The sequence below is a fragment of the Rattus norvegicus genome, chromosome 17 (assembly GCF_021556685.1).
Source record: "Rattus norvegicus strain SHRSP/BbbUtx chromosome 17, alternate assembly SHRSP_T2T, whole genome shotgun sequence".
NCBI lineage: Eukaryota > Metazoa > Chordata > Mammalia > Rodentia > Muridae > Rattus > Rattus norvegicus.
The window spans coordinates 8,346,494-8,354,698 of NC_141550.1; the positions used below are offsets into that span (position 1 = coordinate 8,346,494).

Here is an 8,205-nt window from a genome sequence, read left to right on the forward strand (position 1 = left end):
GTCAAAAGTGTTTGCATATACAATCTGACCCAGAAACCCTGCCTCTACCGTGACATACGTATGCATGTAAGAAGAAATATGAACAGTCATTGTAAAGTTACAATACCAACAGATGGATGGCTCCTAGCTAAATGAACAAATCAACCAGTGGGTGACTTTCACCCCATGGGAAATTATTCAGCCACTAAAATGTGAGGTCTTAGCTATTCAGACCCAGAGAGAGGCTCCAGTCATCTGAGTGAGGTATGGGCTATCTGTGGTGTGGAACAGCAGAATCCTGGTAGGAAAAAATAGATGAATAGATTCCTCAGGCAGGTCAATAGAGAGAAAAGTCAAACATATTTTGGGGTGAGCGCTTCCAGTGTCTGAGTGCCCATTACAACGTCTTGTGAGCCAGTTGCTTTTTAAGTAGTTGGTAGTTCGAGATCAGCCACAGAGAATTTACTCCATGGAAAACGAGAAACATGACAAGCGCGGGGAAGCTGCTCTGGCCCCAGAGTCAGATGTACACGTGTGCAAATACAGCTCAGGAAACTACATAAAAGTGTGGGCAAACTTAAAGAAAGCCAAGCAAGGCTCTCTCGAACCGGGCGGCCTCATCCGCGAACAACGCAGAACAACGCAGCAATGGCCAAGGCTCGGGACCTGCGCGGCAAGAAGGAGGAGGAGCTGTGAAACAACTGGATGATCTGAAGGTTGGAACTGTCCCAGCTTCGCGTGGCCAAAGTGACAGGCAGCGCCGCGTCCAAGCTCTCCAAGAGACGAGTCGTACGCAAATCCATCGCCCGTGTCCTCACTGTCATTAATGAGACTCAAAAGGAAAACCTCAGGAAATTCTACAAGGGAAAGAAGTACAAGCCCCTGGACCTGCGACCCGAGAAGACGAGAGCCATGCGCCGCCGGCTCACCAAGCATGAAGAGAAGCTGAAGACCAAGAAGCAGCAGCAGAAGGAGCGGCTGTACCCACTGCGCAAGTGCGCAGTCAAGGCCTGAGACGACGACAATAACAATAAAGTCCAAAACTGACGAGGAAAAAAAAAAAAAAAGCCAAGCAAGAGGCCGGAGAGATGGCTCAGCGGTTAAGAGCACTGACTGCTCTTCCGCAGGTCCTGAGTTTAATTCCTAGCCAACTACATCTCATAGCCACCTATAATGGGATCCGTTGCCCTCTTCTGGTGTGTCAGACAGGGACCGTGTACTCATATACATAATATAAATAAATCCAAAAAAAAAAAAAGAAAAGAAAAGAAAAGAAAAGAAAACCAAACAGGGTAATTTAGCATCCACAGGAGCAAGAACAGGGTATGACCACTAAATGAGAACCACACAGCCAAGACTGAGGAAAACGCAGGTGGTGCAGGGAAGGAAATGACCTGTCCCTCTTTTTCCTGCCTACGTAGAGACACATTGTGAGTTGAGATGAAGCGCAAACGCTTAGGAATGGAATTCGACTGTGGGTCTCAGACTCTGGGGACTGCAGAATGTAGATGTGCCTATTCTGTCAGCAAAATAAATAAATTACTTTCAACATGCCAGGTTTACCATAAAAGTTCCTTCTGTAAGACCGGAACCCTGAGCCACACATAGCCCTCCAAAATTTCTCAGCCCCTCCTGACCCACAGAAGCACAGGTCCAGGAGGAAAAGCCAGGGCTACAAACAGATGGTGATTCCATTTTCTTTTTGTATTGTTTTCCTCTTTAAAAAAAAAATACTAAAATGAGGGGCTGGAGAGGTGGCTCAGTGGTTAAGAGCACTGGCTGCTCCAGGGCATCCATGTTTACATGACGGCTCAACCATCTGTGTAACTCCAGTTCCAATGATCCAACGCCCTCTTCTGGCCCCCATAGGTACTGCACACATATGGCACACAGACCATGAGATATTCATAAATATATATATTTATGTATATATATGTAAAAAAAGAAAACTCACTAAGTTGAATAGGGGATATATACAGTTAATTTTAAAAATAAAAATAAAAAACATAAAATACAATCCCAGAATCAAAAGATTAATTTAATTTTTACAATAAAAATTAAAAAGGGGGTGGGGGAGAGATGAAAATAACCATAAGTTACCACAATAAACCACTCCCTCCCACCTGTCCCTGCCCTCTTCTTCATCCTGACATCTCTTTCTTTTTTTTTTATCTTTATTAACTTGAGTATTTCTTATTTACATTTCGATTGTCATTCCCTTTCCCGGTTACAGGGCCAACATCCTCCAAACCCCTCCCCCTCCCCCTCTATATGGGTGTTCCCCTCCCCATCCTCCCCCCATTACCACCCTCCCCCCAACAATCACATTCACTGGGGGTTCAGTCTTGGCAGGACAAGGGCTTCCCCTTCCACTGGTGCTCTTACTAGGCTATTCATTGCTACCTATGAGGTCAGAGTCCAGGGTCAGTCCATGTATAGTCTTTGGGTAGTGGCTTAGTCCCTGGAAGCTCTGGTTGCTTTGCATTGTTGTACATATGGGGTCTCGAGCCCCTTCAAGCTCTTCCAGTCCTTTCTCTGATTCCTTCAACGGGGGTCCTATTCTCAGTTCAGTGGTTTGCTGCTGGCATTCGCCTATGTATTTGCTGTATTCTGGCTGTGTCTCTCAGGAGACATCTACATCCGGCTCCTGTCGGCCTGCACTTCTTTGCTTCATCCATCTTATCTAATTGGGTGGCTGTATATGTATGGGCCATATGTGGGGCAGGCTCTGAATGGGTGTTCCTTCTTTTCTTATACACATCTCAACTCCCTAGGGCACAGACAAGCAAGCTCCCTACCCAGGTTATAGCCTTTCTTCTTCTGATACAATGTAACACGCTGTGGAGAATAACCCACAGCCTGGTTTTTGCCTCTCCAGATCCCTCGGAGAACTTTCGGTATCAGAAGCTGGACCACAGGCTCGTTGTTTCTGTCGTGACCGCAGGCTTCCCCTTCTGTGGGTTAGCATGCTCTTCTCCACCATTCCTCCCTGCACGGCGGCTGCCCTTGATCCTTCCTACATTCCACAGTAGAGAATAGCTTGGACCTGTGGCATTTCCGTTAAGGAGAAAAAGCGCCCACTTTCTTCTTTGAGTTCTCTCTTACTCAGATTTTGCCTGCCGTTCTGTTGGAATCTATACGACCTTTTCAGGCCACACTCTTCACTTCTCCCATACTTTGCTTCCAGGGAGGCCGGTAGAATGTAGCCCAGACTCCCGAATCACCTAAACCACCACGCCAGGCAGAGTCATCCATCTTCCCGAAGGCTCTTCCGGCAATACTCCACCCCTCAGCCTACTCCTTGCACCTCAGTTTAGCACCTCAGTGCCATGGGATAGGTGACACCTTTCTTTCCCAAGGCAGGCAACAGTCATACTCTATTTCACCGAAAGGTGGCGCTGCTTTCCACCTCTGCTCAGCTAAGACCTCAATCCCCATTGGAAGCCTGTTCTGAGAAACACAGGAGGGTAGGGTGTGGCCCTAAAAATGACTTCATTTATAAGGGGTTTCCAGTGCTCTCTGAATCCTCCCAATCGCCTAAGGCAAAACTACAATTTCCCCTCTGTTCTGTAAAGCTTTCTTGTATATTTAGAGGCAGAACACTGGAGAGAGGAGCTTAGCCTCTGGCTTGACAATTGGCCCCAACTTTCTGACCCTATGGAGTTCTTTCGAGGGCTAAGGGCTAGTTCTCATGCACTGGGCACCAGCGAAGTGCTCAATGGTTATCCGGTACTGTTTGCTATGTATATGTGTATCCAATGTTGTCAATACCTCACTCGAAAGTAGACATAAGACTTCAGCGTTTTATCCATGGCAACCCATCCCTGCTCCAGAGTCTGCATTTGCAGCTTTTCTTCCTGCCATCCCCACTACAGGAAGTTTCAACTGGTCTGCTACATGGGGACCACACTGTTAGGTTTCCACACTTGAGTTCTGCTTCCCAGGAAGGCCGCCAGACACGTGAGGATACAAATACCTCTCCCACCCAGCCGTCGCTTCCCCAGTGCCAGGCCTCAGCAGCACTTGTGGAACTGTCCATGTGTTCTGGGCACAGCCAACTCAGAAGCACACAGCTTTACCCTTGGAGAATGGAGACCTCATGCAGGATCTGCCCCCTTCTTTAGCCAGGGTTTCCTTGGAACCCAGAAGGCTGGGATGTAAGACAAAAGGCTGCATCATTGATATTTAAAGTACATGCAAATCAATGTCTAAATGCGAGCAGCCCTTAAGCAGCCCTTAAGTGGCAACACTGTTGCAGACTTGGGAGCGATGGGTTGATAGGTGACATGTGCTGGTTACTTTGGGGTTGCTTTGTTTTCTTTCTTGGACATCTGTACAAGACACCTCATTTAAAGAATTGCCTCGGGGCTGGGGATTTAGCTCAGTGGTAGAGCGCTTACCTAGGAAGCACAAGGCCCTGGGTTCGGTCCCCAGCTCCGAAAAAAAGAACCAAAAAAAAAAAAAAAAAAAAGAATTGCCTCTATCAGATTGACTTGTAGACAAATCTGTATGATCAATGAAGAGCTGGATAGTGGCGGTACCATAGAGAGAGACCCTGCCTTAAGAAACTGAAAAAGGAAAAAAAAATGTAATTTAGAGGGCTCAGCCCACTATGGGTGGTACCATCCCCCAGGCAAGGTGGCCCTGGGCTAAGTAAGAAAGATGGGTGAGCTAGCCAGAGGGAGCAAGTCAGTAAGCCTCCTCCATGACCTCTGCTTCAGTTCCTGCCTCTAGCCTCCTGCCTTGACTTCCTTAGGTGACAGGTTGTGACCTGAGAGTTCTAAGATGAAATTAACCCTTTCCTCCCCTTCCCTCACCCAAGTAACTTTTGGTTGGGGTTTATCACAGCAGCAGAGAAGCCAGCTGGGACAATATGCTAAAGAAAGGACTGTGTCCTGTGGAACTTTCACTGGCAAGGCAGACGGGAAGCAGGCAGAGGGATACATGCGGAAAGTGCTAACAGCTGACAGCTGATGGGAAGGTTATGTATCAGACTGACCATGTAGTCAATAGGATAGCATTGTCCTAGATCTCTGGGAGATCCTTTGAATGGGAGTCAGAGGGTAAAGGGAGCCAGTGTAGTTTGACACAGCAGTCTGGGTAAGCGGATGGGCAAGTACAAGGCTCTAAGAAGTGGCAAAGGCGTCATGCAGGTCAGCGTTGTTGGGCACAAATGCAGAAGATAGAAGGACCCAGGAGGTTGGGGTGCTCCAGACTTCTTGGACACAGTTATAACAGATGAGCATAGATAGGGGTGGTTCATCCTAAACGCATGGGACTCTTTCTAAGGGATTTCAGAAGGGGAGTTAAGGCATCATTCATCCAGAAGAACAAATGGACAGATGGATGGAAGGATGGAATATTGAATAAACACTATCGAGTCAACCAGCATTAGCAACCAGGACCTCTTAGTACCCAGGCCATGCTGTGTTCTGCAAGGACATGGGGACTGGAAGCCCAGATAGCCCACAAACTTCAGGGTCCCAGACAATGCCCCGTCCACCTGCTTTAGCTCTCTGTTCCGCTCAGACCCTCTCTCACTGTGTGAACAGGGGACAAGATTAGAAAGGAGAGGGTCTAGATGTCACAGGGCCAGGTAATTCCTCCAGCTTGGGGAAGGCAGTACTGAACCCATATAAACCTAGGGTTCTCCCCACCCCCTTCCTCCCACCCCTACTCTCTGCTTTTGATATCTAGAGCTTAAAACCAGAGGTGAGAAGGATCTTGTGGTTGTTTGAGTAAGAATGGCCCCGTAGTAGGTTGATGTATTTGAAAGCTTGGGGAGTGGCACTATTTGAAAGGATTAGAAGGTATGGCCTTGTTGGAGAAAGTGGAAGGGGCTTTGAGTTTTCAAAAACCCAAGCGAGGCCCAGTGACTCTCTCCTCCTGCCACCTTCAGATTCAGATGTAGAACTCTCAGCTACTGTGTCTGCCTGCACATCCCTGTGCAGGAACACCGTGATGATGATGGACTAAACCTCTGGAACCGTAAGCCAACCCCAGGGAAATGCTTTCTTCTGTAAGAGTGGCCACGGTCATGGTGTCCCTTCACAGCAGTGGAACAGTGACTAAGACAGACTGTCTGGATGAAAAGCAAAACCTGGACCCCTCAGTTCCCACCGGGAAATCAAGAATGGAGACCAACTCCAAACTCAGCAGTGTTCTTGGTGGGACCAAGGCACAGTCCTTCCCTGAAGAACATCGCCTACCTCCACAGCAGGGACCAGTGCTCTCCCACACAGTCTGGGGCCAAGGGTTCTGTTCCCCACCCCAGCCCCAGCATCTAGACAGACCCAGCTGTTTCTTAGACGCAGAAAAGAAGTAAAAGGTGGGTAAGACCTTAAGCCAGAAAATTCCACTTCTACCTCAGCTCTACCATTGGCTGGTCCTGCAACTCTGAACACATGATTTAACCTTCCTGATCCTGTCTCTTCATGTTTAGAAGACAGGTAAAGAAAGGGCTGAAGATACGGCTCAGCTTTTAAAGAGGATCCGTGTTCAGTTCCCAGCACCCATGTCAGGGTGTTCACAAGCACCTGTAACTCCAGCCCTAGGGCACCCGACACCCTCTTCTAGCCTACTCTGCTACCTGTAGGTATGAGCTCATGGACCACATGGACTTGTAGTTTTGGGGTCTCTATTGCTGTGATGAAACACCGTGATCAAGAAGCAAGTTGGGGAGGGAAGGGTTTACTCAGCTCACACATTCACATTGCTGCTCATCATTGAAGGAAGTCAGGACAGGAACTCACACAGGGCAGGAAGGAGCCTGGAGGCAGGAGCTGATGCAGAGGCCATGGAGGGATGTTACTTACTGGCTTGCTCCTCATGGCTTGCTCAGCTTGCTTTCTTACAGAATCCCAGGACCACCAGCCCAGGGACGGCTCCACCCACAACGGGTTGCACCCTCCCCCGTAAATCACTGATTAAGAAAAGGACCCATAGCCAGCTCTTAGGGAGACAGTTTCTCAATTGAGGTTCCCTTCTTTCAGTTAACCCTAGCGTGGGTCAAGGTGACATAAAACTAGCCGGCACAGAGGCCCACGTGCACGTAACTAAAAGTGAATCTTACGTGGCAGACTAAAAGATGGAATTCTCGAGGTTGCAAATGAGGGTACAGCTCCCCTGGAAATGACTGCCCAGTAGTGGCACTCCTGTCAGTATGGGAGATGATGATGATGATGGTGGTGGTGGTGATGGTGGTGGTGGTGGTGGTGGTGGTGATGGTGATGGTGATGATGATGGTGGTGGTGATGATGATGGTGGTGGTGGTGGTGATGATGATGGTGGTGGTGGTGGTGATGATGATGGTGGTGGTGGTGATGGTGGTGGTGGTGATGGTGATGATGATGGTGGTGGTGATGATGATGGTGGTGGTGGTGATGGTGGTGGTGGTAGTGGTGGTGATGGTGGTGGTGGTGGTGGTAGGGGTGGTGGTGGTGATGATGATGATGGTGGTGGTGGTAGTGGTGGTGATGGTGGTGGTGGTGGTGGTGGTGATGATGATGATGGTGGTGGTGGTGATGATGGTGGTGGTGATGATGATGGTGATGATGATGGTGGTGGTGGTGGTGGTGATGGTGATGATGATGATGGTGGTGGTGGTGATGATGGTGGTGGTGATGATGATGGCGATGATGATGGTGGTGGTGGTGGTGGTGATGATGATGATGATGATGATGATGATGATGATGACGACGACAATGATGACAGTAGCACAGAGCCGAGATAAGGGACTGACAGTGAGCATGCTGGACCAGTGCTCTCGTGCCAGCGGGCACGTGAGGCAAACACGCTGAAGCAATCAGGTAGCCTGGGCTGACTTAGAAGGATTTCCATTTTTCTAAACATACTTCTGCCTAGTCTTCAAGCCAGCTTTAAAAAAAAAAAAAAAAAAAAAAAGCTGGGTTTCCCACTGGGTTCCCACCACCCCTACCCCCCCCTCGCTCCAGATGCAAGAGAGCCACCACCCAGGTCCCACAGCAGGACACTTGCTCACTTGGTGGGGACAGGTGTTGAGGTAAGAAGCTTGTGGCTTTGAGCTGTGGGGAGCTGGGTGCTATCACCGAGGCAACCCCTCCCCACTCTCAGAGTCCCCAGAGGAGCCTGACGGTGTCCAGGGGAGTATCATGTGCCAGGCCCTTGGCGCTGCTTGATGATAATTTACCTGTGACCTTTGCAGTGATCTGAGGAGTCACCAGGACCTTCGATCTGATCTGTGCTTAC

At 48.9% G+C, this 8,205-nt stretch overlaps 1 pseudogene; it reads left to right on the top strand.

Moving 5' to 3' along the window:
* Positions 1 to 627: 627 nt before the first annotated feature.
* Positions 628 to 1,046, top strand: Rpl35-ps1 (ribosomal protein L35, pseudogene 1; annotated as a pseudogene).
* The last annotated feature ends 7,159 nt before the right edge of the window (positions 1,047 to 8,205 follow it).